General features: G+C 39.0%; 1 protein-coding gene across 1 annotated transcript in view; it reads right to left on the bottom strand.

Moving 5' to 3' along the window:
* The window catches only part of DPYD (dihydropyrimidine dehydrogenase), an 832,560-nt gene that overhangs the window by 91,032 nt on the left and 726,116 nt on the right, over nucleotides 1–15,412 (bottom strand). The window lies entirely within an intron of this gene.

The raw sequence follows: 15,412 nt of genomic DNA, 5'->3' as shown, positions 1-15,412 counted from the left end.
AAGCTCACAGTCTTCATCCCCATTTTGCAGATGAGGTAACTGAGGCACAGAGAAGTGAAGTGACTTGCCCACAGTCACACAGCTGACAAGTGGCAGAGCGGGGATTTGAACCCATGACCTCTGACTCTCAAGCCCGGGCTCTTTCCACTGAGCCACGCCACAAAAATCCCTGTCATAAATCATATGAGACTAGTTTTGAGTTCAGCACAGATTCCCAAGAGGCAAAACTGGAATGATCTACATGCTTCCTTAAAATGAAAGATGTCCAACTTTCTTTCTCCTGGTTCAACTGAAATGAGTAGAACCGATGTACCTTTAAGCGAATCCCCCATTGGGTAGTTGACATGCCCAGGCCCGGACCTCGGTATGACAGAACGAACAGAACATACACAGATTTCATTTTTAAAAAATAACTTGCAGGTGCATATTATTAGTGCCAAAAACTAGATTTCAGTCTAAGAACCTAAGGATGGAAGGGGATAACAGGGATTCAGAAAACTGCACAGATGGACAGATACTTTAGCTCCTCAATGGAGTTTCATCGGTTAGATAAAATGACTTTTTGAATCATCTGGTAAAATTCCCTGCAATCTTCTTCAACTTGGAAAATAACACAGGTTTTTCATTACTCAGAAGCCTGCAGTGATATAATAATCTTAGCAGAAAATCAAAGACTATATCATTTGAACAAGGAAGATTGTCATGGTCTTCTATAATATTTAAAATTTTGAAAATTAATTTGGATGGCACTGATATTTTATATGATGTGATATTTAACAGGCTACTTGTAAAGAAGAGTCATATTGGATTCAGAATTTTCATTATTGAATTTCAATTTGCTTCATATTTCAGAGGTATGTCTAATTGAATGAGGCTTGTCTAGTGAGTTTTATTTATAAATCAGAGCCAAATTCCTGAAAATGTCTTTTATTCTACTTCAAAAGAGATGTTTGAAATAAGCCTCAATTGAATATCTACCTTATATTGATACAGGAATCAGGAGGTTCTCATACGATATTAAATGAAACTTCCTTCAAAATCACATATCAACCTCGTTCTAGGTAAGTGAAAACCAGGAGGATTCTTGGACGTAATTGCTTTGGCTCTGGAGTAAGATCAGTGAGGGACTCATGTGACGATGGTTACACGTCTGAGATCAAAATTGTATCCACAAGGAATAAGGTAACTGCTCCTCATACTCTTTGCAAATGTACTTTCCCCTCATCTCATATCTATTCCTTGAAAACCCGATAAAACTCTTCTCAAGAGTAGTTACTTTTAAATAATATTTATAATAGCTGTATTTGAAATGTATTCATTCATAATAAGAATTCATGCTTTGTCATATTTGAATATACTTTTTTTCATTATCCACTAGGTGTCAAGTGTTAAAACCCCAGCCTGAAAGCTGGGACTTTTCGACCTCAAATCCTAGTTTCGAAACACAGCCCCTTGATAATTTTAATGACGTCACCTAAATGCTGCTGGCCTCAGTTTCCCTATAGACAACGCAGAACTTATGGGCTGAGAGTAAGAATTCCGTTCTAGCCCCAGGAATCCATGAAGAATCATAGTCATTTGGAATTATGAGCCGTTGATCTGGGGCAGCCCTCCAAGATCAGTGGATAGACCGCTGCAGGATCTCATCACCTCATCCACTTTCTGAGCGGTTTAAACTAGTTTAGTCGGTGGTCTACTGCTAAGGGGCCAGAGCTAGGGAAGACAGAGGTGGAACAGTCTGGTGAGCCTGGTTTCTACCCTCTGTCTCCCTCCTCTCAACCATATTTCAGTTTGGGTTTGTCAACAATTCCAGACTTTTAACTCTCTTCTCCAACCTCCAGTATCCACACTTCAACTCTCTCTCACTCCCGATGACCTTGCTACCTATTTTCTTGACAAATCCAGCAGGAATGGGATTCCCCCAAATCTTCTTCCGACCTTCCCAGTGCTGCCAACCCATAAGCACTGGCTCCTTTTCCAGGTCTCCCAAGAGAAAATCATCAATCTACTTATAAAAATCAGTCCCTTCATTTGCACCTTGAACCCCATCTCTTCTCACTTTACATAAACACATGCATCCATTCCTCGTCCCTTCCTGCTGCAATCTTCACCTGTTCACTCTGATAACTCCTTCCCCTAAGTTTTTAATCATGCCAACATCTCCCCTACCCTAAACAAACTTCTCTCGACCCCACTGCATCACCCAGCTATCCCCCAATTTACCTCTTCCCACTCCAGTCCAGACTCTTCAAATGGTCTTCTATATGCATTCTGCCTCTATTTAATCCTCTACAAATCCCTTCTTGACCCTTTAAAAATCCAATTTCTGCTTTCTTCACTTCAACTGCGATCATTCCCTTCAAGGTCTCCAATTATCTCCTACTTGGTAAATCTAATGGAGTCCACTCCATCCTAACTCTCCCTAATCTCTGACACTGGGAACTACCCGCTTCTCCCAGAAACATCATCTAACCATGGTTTCTCTGACATTCTCTCTGGGTTCTTTTGTTACCTCTTTGGCTCCTCCTTTTCTATTTTTCACCAGCTCTTTCTCTGTCTCCCTAACTGTGGGTGCCCCTCAATGTTCTTTTTTTGTGTCCTTTCCTCAATTTACATTCACTCCCTTGGGGAATACACTTGCTTCAACTACCACTTCTATGTGGATAGCTCCCAAATCTACCCCAATTAGCCCTCATCTCTTTTCTTCTCTGCAATCTCACATCTCCTCCTCCTGCCTTGAGGATCTTCATATGGATGTCTCACCAACACCACAAGCTCAATGTTCCAAAATGAATTTATCTTTCCCCCCAAACCCCATCCTCCACCTAATTGTCTAATCATTATTGACTCTCTCACCATCAGTCAATCAATCAGTGGTGTTTATTGAGTGACTACTGTTTGCAGAGCACTTGGCTAAGGTTCTGAGAGTACAGCACAACAGCATTAGTAGATATAACTCCTTTCCCACTAAGGAGTTTACAATCCAGAGGGGGAAACATATATTAAATTACAGACAACCTTGGTATTATCCTTGCCTTTTGTCTTCAGTTCAATCAACAGCATGACAGTCCAATCAAATACAGCTTCCATAGAATCTTTCCCAGTTTTAAGTTTCCCTTCCACTGCAGGAATTCCACTTGAAGTAATCAGTGAGTGATATTGGAGAGAAACTTGATATCGAGAAAAGGAGGAGCTTAAAGTACCAAAGAAAGATACACATTGATAGCAGTATTTTCTAGTAGCGCAAGGATTCTAGTTTTGAAATATTGCTACATTTCCCCATTTCTGGAGCGTTTCCACCCTCACCTTGGCTTGCCAATTGTTTTTCAGATCTAATTTTAACATGGACCGCTCTTTCTGGGATGTAAATTGGCATGCTAGAAGCATTAGGAGCACTAAAGCAAGAGGGGGGTAAAATGACTGAGGGAAGCCAAAAGGCTTTTGAAAAAGAGCTAAATGGGAGTAATCCACAGCCACCAGCTGAAGCAGGGGAAATGCATCATTGTATGAAGCTCAAAGAGATGGAGCAGTTTTATTTCCTTTCACACCTGCTAAAATCTTGTGACGTCAAAACAAAGTAACTGACACAAACACATGTTAATGTGTAAAAATGAAATGGTGAGGTGGATTGCCGAGAGAGGGTGTCGTCCACTTTACATCATTGTCAAGTGGATCTTGAGTCCAACATCTCTGACTCTTCACTCATGAACTTTACCTTACCCAGAAGTCCCTCCCTCTGCAAATCTGCCACTCCACCACCCTTCCTATCTTCAAAGCTCTCTTGAAAACGTATCACCACCCTCATCTGACTTTCAGCATCCTTTGACGTGCCTGTCAACAGCCACTCTTAGTATGTCTGCTTTAAACGCCCCTATTAGCACATATCTACCTGTCATTTTACTTCATTTGATTTTTCATTTTTTCATTTTTCCCAACTCTGGCTCTTGCCATTTGTATCTATAAATTTTCTCCTGCCCGAAACAGAATGTATACATTTGGTGTCTGCCTGCCTCTTTAGTAGAATGTTAATTCCTTGAAGGTAACCATCTTGTCTTTAGTATTTAATTTTATCCTCTCTAGACCGTAAACTCTTTTTGGGTGGCGAATGTGTCTACCAACTCCATTGTACTCTCCCAAGGGCTTAATACAGTGCTCTGGACACATGAACCATTCCATAATTGTTTGATTACCATGCCCCCTGAGGAAGGTGTATCAGATTAAACACTTGGGAAAATACAACAGAAGGACAAGACACACCCCCTGTTCACAGTGACCTTACACTTTAATGGAGATTACAAACATAAAATATTACAATACTAAAATAAGAATAAATAGTTAAATGTAACATATACACAGAAGGGCTGAGAATGGATGTGAATACATAAATGTCAGAGGAGGCTGATTATCACAACCTGGGGGTGTTGGAAATTAATGGGGAAGGCCTCTAGCACTAAGTATATTTTTAGGAGGACTTTAAGGATGAAGAAGGCAGGGGAGATGAGATGAGGAGCAGGAAGATAAGTGAAGTGTCGGTTAGAATTGACTAACTGTTAAAGGATAATTGCTGGAATCAGGCTGATGGTTGCATGGGTAGAGAAAGGGTGGATCCAGGAAATGCTTGGGAGGAAGTTTCTCAGGATTTAGTTGATTGGATGGGGAATTACAGTGAGAAGTTGAGACCCCGCTAAGGTCCAGATATTAATGAAGAATCTCAGGAGTTAGCTGTATTTCCTAGGCCCCACTTGACTCACACCGCTTTAAGTAAATGAAATGTTAAATGTATAGAACATCAAAATTCTTAGAAGAGGAAAGAGTGTAGTCCAATTTGATGTAGTGTCATGATCTTTTCCAGTGAAAAATTCAGATAAATTTGCCTTTGTTGCAAGGAATCTGATGGCGTGCCAAAGAGCTGTTGTTACCGGAACAGTTCACACCATAAATTCTCAAAGATGGCTCTGTATATCATTTGGCAGCAAATTAAACTGACCATTTCATTATCCCTTCTGGGTAATTGGAAGATGTACACTTTAGTAAAATGTGAAGAGCCTTACAAATCGTAATTCATGAAGATTAAAATCTTTGTGTACAGGATTGGTGTTTATCAACTAACTCTATTTTATTGGATTTACCCAAATGGTTAGTACAGTGCTGTGCTCATAGTAATGTGACCAATAAATACCATTAATTGATTGACAGGGAATTACTCAAAAAGACAATAAAAAACTTATTTTCAACATAAATTGACTTCATACAAAAAGCTCTTTGGCACATCATCAGATTCCACGCAACAAAGGCAAATTTATCTGAATTTTTCATAGGAAAAGATCATGCCTCTACATCAGATTGGAATGAACTCCTTCCTCTTCTAGGAATTTCAGTGTTCCATACTTTTAACATTTCATTACTTAAAGCAGTGTGAGTCAAGTGGGGCCAAAAAAAACCTTAATTGATTGATAGGGAATGACTCAAAAGGACATCAAAAAACTTCTTTTCAACATAAATTGATTTCATACAAAACAAGAAATGAACTATTTCTCCCAAGAAGGATAAAATTGATATTTTATCAGATCTTTTTCCATCTCTACCTACTATAACTACAAATAGAGGAATATAGAGTCAGATAATAATCATGACCCACATTAATATATCTCCAGTTGATAGAGACTTCAATAGTAGAGATAGAATAAGGAGAATAAGACCTGTATTTGCAACTGAACTTCAAACTAAATATGAATCAGTACTTCAGAGTCCTGAATTGAGGACACTTAAGGATGAAATTTGTAAAAATGGGAAATTCCTGAGGTTTAAGAATGAAATCTGCCACAAGAACATGAGAGATTGAAAAAAATACCATAAATAAATGAAGACAAAATTAAAATGAATAGGGAAGAAAAAATTTGAAAAAAAGGCAGAATATATCACTAACAATTAATATCTTGTAATATTAATTAATTGCAAAACGTGTTTGGTTCTTGGTTAATTAAACCTTTCATTTAAACCTTTTTCCTTAGGTTATTTGAAATGTTTTATTTTCCTACCATAGCAGTGCAGTTGCACTGTCAAAGCGTAAGATTGAGTATAGACAGTCCTTGAAAAAGGGTTTCTGCTCCATGAATTCTTTGTACAGTCAGTTCTCCTAAAACATGATTCACTATGCACTTACATGTATATCCTTGTACTCTATGTCTTCCCTTAACTATAATGTATTTAAATATCCATAAGCCCTTAGAAGGCAGGTGATTTGTGTCTACCAACTGCATTGGACTCTCCCAAGCACCTGGTACAGTGTTCTGAACCCAGAAAGTCCTCAATAAATACCACTGATTCATTAATTAAAACTAAATATATTCCCTACAAAGTCCTGTTCATTAGTTTTCCCCCCTCCCGCTTCACCCAGTTTGGGACTTTCCTATTTCAGTAAGCTATACATAGGCCTATGTAAGATAGCATGAGCAGGGCTGGAAAAACCTCAAGGCCAGAGACCTCAACAGGGGGAGAAAGAAAGACTTTAAATGAAGAGTTTTTTCAACTCTCATGTCTTTGGCACGAATGCGTGCTTGGTGGAGAGTAAGCACTCAATAAATACTAATCCAATTGGTCTAGCCTCCTTGTCTGTTGAGACCACCTTTTCTTAGCATTATTCCAGCTATGGTACAGCCGTAACATATTTCAAGGTCTCAGAAGTAGACATAGAGTCACAGTCCAGCCCATTGGACTATGTCCCTTAAAGGACTTGGATAGAAAAGTGACCAAATCTTCTGTATCTCCACAGTACCAAGTATTACTATAATGATAAGAAGAAGAACAAAAAATGATATTAGTTGAATTTGTTAACCACTCACTATGGGCCAGGCACTTTCCTAAGTGTTGAGCTAGATACAACATAACCAGACATAGTTCCTGTCTCACAATGGGGCTTGCAGTCTAAGGAAGAGGGAGAACAAGTATTTTATCCCCATTGTACAGATGAGGAAACTGAGCTACAGAGAAGTTAAGTGACTTGCCCAATGTCAAGCAGCGCGCAAGTGACTGAGCTGGGATTAGACCTCGGGTCTTCTGACTCTCCTTTGGCCCATGCTCTCTTCACTAAGATATGCCGCTCCCTATTTTCAGATTTAGAGAAATGAATAAAACCACAGGAAAATTCAGTGGTTTAATCCCACTACACAAATGCACCAAACTGCTCTTTCAGTTGGAGATTTTAACACTGAACATCCTACACAGTTTTTCACAAAAATATGATTTGATCTTAGAACATCTGCTCCAGTCTGGAACTGTATTTGACTTTAAGCTTACTATAGATATCAGATGTTCTTTCCCATGCTTTATGACTTTTTTTTACTATTAATGAACAAATAGCAATTATGCCAGCATTTTGAAATGGAACTGAAAATATTGCATCAATCTTGCATTTAAACCTGACAACCTACGTATGGCTTGCTAAGAACAAGTAAAAAAAAAAAATTACAGCTACAACTTCTAGGGGTTACATAAAAGTACACAGGGCTTTCTTTCAAAAGATCACTAGGACCCTACTGCAAGGCATGTATATTCTGTTGTCCCTCAGACTGAGGAAATTTGAAATATTGAGTCAGTGGTCTGCTGGGAAAACACATCAGCAGAAATACCAGCCTGACAGACAGCAAGCGGGAGAAGGATTGCTCTCCCCTAGCAAAGGCTTCATGAAAATCAGGATCTAAAGAGGTGGGGTAGAACACAGAGAAATATCCATTATTACATCAATCAAGCAATCAATCACTTGTATTTATTGAGTGTTTACTATGTGCCGAGAACTGCCCTAAGCACTTGGGAGAGTACAATGTAACAGAGGTGGAAGATACATTCCCTGCCCATGAGCTTATAGTCTAGAGGGAGAGATAGACACTGATATGAATAAACTAAATATGTACATATATGGGCTACCATGTTAAGATAATCACTCTTCCTATCTTACCTGGTTAATGCATCAGCCTCCTTGCTGATCTCCCAGTCTCTGGTCTCTCCCTACTTTAGTCAGTACTTCACCCTACTTCACAGATCATTTTACTATAAAAACATTCAGGTTGTGTTTTCTCCACTCCTCAAAAAACTGCAGTGGTTGCCCATCCACCTCCACATCAAACAAAAACTCCTCACCATTGGCTTCAAAGCACTCAATCACCTTGCCTCCTCCTACCTCACTTCTCTACTCTGCTACTACAATCCAGCCCGCACATTTCACTCTTCTGATACAATCCTTCTTACTGTGCCCCGATCTCATCTATCTCACTGCCAACCCCTCACCCACATCCTGCCTCTGGCCTGGAATGCCCTCCCTCCTCAAATCCAGCAGACAATTACTCTCCCTCCACTCAAAGCCTTATTTAAGGCACAACTCTTCCAAGAGAACTTCTCTATCTAAGCAGTGTTTTGAGGCTCATGCCCAGTAGCAAAGGAGCACTGTGGAGGTGATCCAGGGCTCTGGGTTAGTGGTGCGTGATCAATGAAGGCATAGAGGACCAAGGGGGTTTACATTAGTAGAGAGGGTGGTCTTGAGGATGTCAATTTGGTCATCAAGAGAAGGTGGTTTGGGTATGGAGACTAAAAGACTGCAAGTTTGAGATGAGCAGGGAATGTGTCTTTTTATTGTTATTGTGTACTCTCCCAAGTGTTTAATACAGAGCTGTACCCACAGTAAACACTCAATAAATATGACTGAATGAAATGGGGCATGATATCTTGAAAAAATTTGAAGGGGTCAAAAGATTGGCAGCCTCTAGTGGGGAACAGGGCAGATTTGCGGGAGAGAGTCTGTGGGAGAAAAGGCAGATGAGAGGTTGTGGTCAGATAGAGAGATTTCCAAGTTGGTGAGGGTAATAACTAGAGATGATGTGATCTTGTGTGTGTAAAAGGTGGTGAATGGGTGAGGTGGGGTGGAGCAAGATGTCAGTGGAATTGAGGAACAATAGAAAGTGGGCAGGGGAAGGGTCATAGGAACATGTATTTTGAAGTCCCCAAGGATCAATGTAAGAATAGATAAAAAGAGAAGAAATTTGAGGAAGGGATCAAAATGGTTGAAAAAGTTGGAGGTGAGGTCATGGAGAGGTGTGGGAGGTGGTGGTAGAAGACCATGACTCGCACCTGGAGTGGATGGTAGAGGCAGATTGATGTGGACTTCAAAAGAAGGGAAAGAGAGGGATGGGGGAGGTGGAATGGTACAAAAGAGGCAAGAGTCTATCCTTGAAGGCAGTGAATAAAGGACTGTCGCTCACGCAGCAGACTTTTTAGCCATATTAACGCGAATGGCTAAGGACTCGCCATCAGCTTGAAAACAAAGGGCATATACACAAACACACCCACACACACAGTCACGGTTTTCAGGATTTTCAAAAAAAATAGTTCTGATATCATGAATGAGAACTATTTCCTCTCTTCTCAATCAGAAACATATTAATTACCCTTCTTAATATTTATTATCTGATTCTCCCTAATGGCCACCCATATATTGCTAACCTATATCTGAAATACAGAAAGGAATAAATTCAATTTTTTAACAATGCATTTCCTAATAGGGAAATCTTCAAACACTTATGATTACGATCATTTTAATTATTATCATTATAAGTAATAGTAGTATTAATAATAATAACAACTTTGGCATTTGTTAAGCACTTACTATGTGTACTGTACTAAGCGCTGGAATGGATACAAGTAAATTGGGTTGGACACAGTCCCAGTCCAATGTGGGACTCACAGTCTCAATTCCCATTTTCCAGATGAGGTAACTGAGGACCAGAGAAGTGAAATGACTTGCCCAAGGTCATAGAGCAGACAAGCGGCAGAGCTGTAATAGTAGCATTTACTGAGTGCCCACTTGATTTGGTGTGCTATATTTGGTGCCTTGGAAGTAGTGAAGTGTCATGTTCCCTGCCTACGAGAATCTTACAGTCTAATAGGGGTGATAACTAAAAATATTTATTACTATTGTAGTCAAAAATAAAGTAGAAATATACATATGAGCTGTAAGGAGAGTGAATTCTAACCACTTCTAAAACAGATTGCTATCTGAATTATGACAGACCAGGCTCAACATTTAATTTTAAATAAAATTGGTTTTTCAGTGTTCTAACACCTCAATCATTCTACAAGATATGCAGCCAAGACATACTAGCATTAAATCGCAGAAAAGTCCGTTAGATTTCAATCTGGCTAGACATTTTTTGGCTGGATTTCACTTATGCTAATCTTTATTTCTAAATGCATAATGTTTCATAACAATCTCTGGTAAAAAATAATAATTGTGCTTTTTTGTTAGGCATCTACTATAACCAAGTTCTGTACTAAGCACTGAGGTAGATACAAGATAATCAGGTCCCATATGGGGCTCCCATTCTAAGTAAGAGGGAGAACAGCCAGTCAACCTCATTTTGCGAATTACTTAGGAAAATCTTTATTTCTAAATAGAAATATTTCCCAAGAATCTCTGATAATAATAATAATAACATTAGTTAAGTGCTTACTAGATGCCCAAAACTGTACTAAGCACTGGGGTAAATACAAGATAATCAGGTCCCACATGGGACTCACAGTCTCAGCAGGAGGGAGAACAGGTATTGAACATCCATTTTGCACATCAAGAAACTGAGACAGAGAGAAGTGCAGTGACTTGTCCAAGGTCACACTGAAGGTAAGTAGTAGATCTGGGATTAAAATCCAGGTCCTCTGATTCCCAGGTCCATACTTTTTTCACCAAACTATAGTGCTTCCCAAAAAACTTACCTGACCTGGCATTATCTGTTATAGCATCTTCTGCTCTTGTGTGTTTTGATTAATAAAGAATTAAATAAGATCTGATCATTACCAAACAGAGAAAATTATGGCTTGACCTGAGCTGTTTTCCTCTAACATTTTGGTGACCCTTGTCCCAAACACACCAGGTTGTATATCCTCTATTTTTGAAGATTCAGTTAAAATACTATGATGAGGCCAGTTAGTCCATTTCATGACATTTTTGTGGGAAAATCTGTAATTAGGTCTAATGAGATGCAATATTAAAATAAAGTGAGATTTTTTTTTTTAGTAATAACTCCCACAAAATAATTTAAATATATTGGGGATAAGTGTTAGCAAAAACTCAGCCTGAAGAGAATTATTGTGGTCTAATGGAGAGAGCACGGGCCTGGGATCAGAAGGACAGGGATCTAATCCTGGCTCTGCTGCTTGTCTGCTGGGTGACCTTGGGCAAGTCACTTCACTTTTCCATGCCTCATTTACTTCATCTTTAAAATGGGGATTGAGACTGTGAGCCCAATGTGGGACAGGGACTGTGTCCATCTCAATTTGGTCGTATCTACCCCAGGGCTTTGTACAGTACTGGGCATATAGTAAGAACTTAAATACCACAGTTATTATTATTATTATCATCATCATCATTATTATTATGTGGAACCTTAATCAGCACTAGTGATTGCTCATAGCATCATTTACAAACAACATTCTTGAACTGCTAAATGCAGGCCTATAAACATAGATGTAGAATAAAAGTCTGGCTTTTGCTTTCAGAAAACAAGGAAACAATGGATTGGGAAAACCAAAAATTTAAAATTTATGTGTGGACTGACACCCCAGGGCTAGCATGAAATATTTGTATTTGACTAAGTAGGGATAATAAAACAAAGTGACACGCAAGCCGGAAAGGTTAAAAGAACCACTGCATGAGCATGTTTATACTTTGCTAAATTGAGGCAGAACAACAAAAATACAATAAACAATAACAATAAAAGATACGGTCCTTGCCCCGAGAGAGTTTACATTCTAATTAGGGTAAATCCCTCTCCAAGATCTCTATTTGCTTTCCTATGGGCCAGGTCGCAAATGAGTTTCTGAGATTTCCCTCAAAGTGGTCTAGTGGATTAGTGGTGAGAATTATTTTATAAAGCTGATCTCAAAGAAGGATGTTCTTTCTGCTATGTCACCAGCTCACAATTTCCTTTGGTATAGTGGAAGGGTGGAAGAGTCGTGCACTGATCCTATCAGCACTCACTGATACAATCTCAACATCTTTGAACTGGAAGGACAGAAACAGCGTGGCTTAGTGGAAAGAGCCTGGGCTTGGGAGTCAAAGGACGTGGGTTCTAATCTCGGATCTGCCACTGGTCTGTGTGACCTTGGGCAAGACACTTCACTTATCTGTACCTCAGTTACCTCATCTATAAAATAGGGATCAAGGCTGTGAGCCCCACCTGGGATAACCCCATTACCTTGTATCTACCCCAGTGCTTAGAACAGTGTTTGGCACATAGTAATCGCTTAACAAATATCATCATTATTATTGTTATCATTACACATATATTGGGTAGATAATATAGTTCTATGTTATATATCTATATTACATATATATATATATATATATATATATATATATATATATTTCTCTCTATATGTAAACCACATGACCTAGTAATGATGTGGACAATCTAATTTCTGTTACTATCCTCAAAATAAAGTTTCCCTTTCTCAGCAGTTACTACATAAACAGCCTGACAGTTTTTCCTGATTTTAGCCTAATGAAAGCCTTTTAATGAGCACAGATTATGTTCACTTATTAATTTTACTGATAAGAAATTCATCATGTTTGAATGCTTTCTGAAAGCAATTTGGCATGGTTACTGGGTTTTTTTTCTTTTTTTAAATGAAATTGCTGCTACTGCTGAAAGGGCCTCACTAGGGCTCTTATTCTGAATTGGCTTTCCTTCTTTCATCAGGGGACAACAAATATGTCGCGATCAATCAATCAATCAATAAATGACATTACTTAACTGCTTATTGGGTGCAGAGCACTGCATGGGATACATGGGAGAGAGAGATAGAATAAGTAGACACGGTCCCTCTCCTCAAGGAGTTTCCAACCCTTGGAGTGCCTTACATTTTCAAGCAATACGACACAGCGGAAGCTGTGTGGGAGACCTCCGACCAACCAGGCAGGCACCAATCAGGAAAGGTGCTGCTTTCTCCGAGCAAAGGCTGAGTGAAAATCAGCTCCAAGATCCAAGCTGGGAAGCAGGAACTGGCCCTTCAAACCTCAGAGCATCAGTGCGGACAGAAACCATAAGCGCTCGTAATGTGAAATGGATCACCGATCACCTATAGGTCTTTTGAGCCACACACATACTCATGGCTTCATATTCTGCCCCATGTCTGCTGTATGATCTTGGGCAAGTCACTTAACTTCTCTGTGCCTCAGTTATCTGTAAAACTGAGGATTGAGACACTGAGGCCCACATGGGCCTTGGGCAATGTCCAACCTGATTAGCTTGTATCTACCCCAGCATTTAATACAATGCCTTGCCAATTAGATTAATATCTGCCTCCCCTGCTAGACTGTAAACTCGTTGTGAGTAGGGAATGTGTCTACCAACTCCCAAACACTTAGTTCAATGCTGTGCGCACAGTAAGTACTCAATAAATGCCACTGATTGGTTGATGAACACAATACCACCAGAAGTGTCATCTTTGAAGAGTCATTTATGTAGTATTGCAATAATAATAATAATGAATGGCATCTACTAAGCAGTTACTATATGCCTTTACTTTACTAAACACTGTGGAGGATACAGGCAAATCGGGTTGGACACAGTCCCTGTCCCAAGTGGGACTCACAGTCTCAATACCCATTTTCCAGATGAGGTAACTGAGGCCCAGACAAGTGAAGTGACTTTCCCAAGGTCACAGAGTTGACAAGTGGCAGAGCCAGGATTAGCACCCATGACCTCCAGATCTCCAGGCCAGTGCTCTACCTACATGTGACGTCTTCAGGCTTTTGGCCTAATTGATCCTTGGAAGCTACAATTTTAAGTGAAAGCTTTGTTTTGGTAACAGTAACAGTAACAACAACGATAACATAATTATTTCTGAAGACATCCATACATGCAATCCAAGGAAACTTGATTCGATAGAGATACACAAAGGTGGTTTTTGCCTACTGTCTTAGAGAATTCTGGAATGCAGATCACCCGCTTGTTCTGAACTCAGTGTTGAGCAACAAATTACTAATACCATTACGCAGCCTAATTTTATTTTTAAAATCATGTTATCACAGAAAATGACACCGCTAATTTTGATATACATCTTCCTGAGCACATCCAGAATGGTCTGTGTCTGAAGTTTTGAATTAGACTTTCTATAAAATATACCTGTCTATATCTAATGAAGAAAAAAAAAACCAAAAAGCCTTCTACATGGCCTCCTATTTCTCTGGAATAGGAGACCAGCTTAGAATCTGTTCATTCAGAATGTTGTTAAAACCAAATCGACTCTTAAATCTGAATCTGAAGGTATCCCAGATGCTACTTTTGTAAGGTCTCTCTGATGTTACCACCTTTCAGAGCATGGCACAGCTGCACTGATGTGAGACGATGTTGAAAAAGAGCCACAAAATAGTTTCCCTAGGTATAAAGGCCAATTAAACAATTTCCCTGGTCCTTTACTTGAACTGTCATTAGTGGTATTTGTTAGGAACGTGAAACTTTTGAAGGCTGAGTGTCATTTATAAAGGTAAGAACACTTATTTTTGGAACACTACACACTCGATTCAAGATAATGTAATTACGTACACTAATAATGCTGCTTAGGCAGAGTCTTACTAATTACAATATTATAAATATTAATATCACCAAGTCTTTGTGTTTGATTGCCACTCATTGAGCCATTCATCATGATATTTCCCAAGAATCCACACTATATCATTTTATTTCTCTTTTCCCCCTATTTTTTCATTACCAGGCACACAAACTCTCTGACTTAATATTCATATAAAATAAGTTTTTCAGTAATTTCAGCAAATAGCTTTTATTTCTGTTGCCCGTTGGATGCGACGATATGATTCTGCAGAAAGGATAATCAAATGCAAAGTCAGTTCCAAGCTATGTCTCTTGTTCTTTCTGACTACCTAATGCCGTCATCCAAACTAAATTACACTTAGCTTTGTTTTCCATTCTTTTTCATGTGACCTGTTTTAAGTTACAACTCCTTTGAATTATTAAATACTTCCTTAAAGCATCTTTTTGTACTACCTCTTTTTTTAAAGTTAATTATTGATGTAGTGACAAGCTGAAAGACTAAGAATTGTAATTTTTTCCCTCTCATTCAGGACATGAAAAATGTCTCCTGACAATGGCTGTCTATTTAGTATTATACAGAGGATATACAACGATAAAATACTAAATGTTGTTTTAGAAAAGAGTAGCGAAAATCACTAGATTATGCCAAATGTAAATGTAGGGTATATTTCCTTGAAAATAGCTTTTAGAAACGAAGTTGGGACATAACCTTTTGAGCCAGGGTTTAACAATGTGGCAGAAGTCGTAACAAAAGAGGCTGATTGGAATTTAATTTTCAAGACATTGCGATATTATTCAGAAATCCATTGATTTCA

This window comes from Ornithorhynchus anatinus, chromosome 4 (genome assembly GCF_004115215.2).
Source record: "Ornithorhynchus anatinus isolate Pmale09 chromosome 4, mOrnAna1.pri.v4, whole genome shotgun sequence".
Lineage (NCBI taxonomy): Eukaryota > Metazoa > Chordata > Mammalia > Monotremata > Ornithorhynchidae > Ornithorhynchus > Ornithorhynchus anatinus.
Note: the sequence above shows the minus strand (reverse complement) of the source record. Positions and strands in the feature narration are given on the sequence as shown.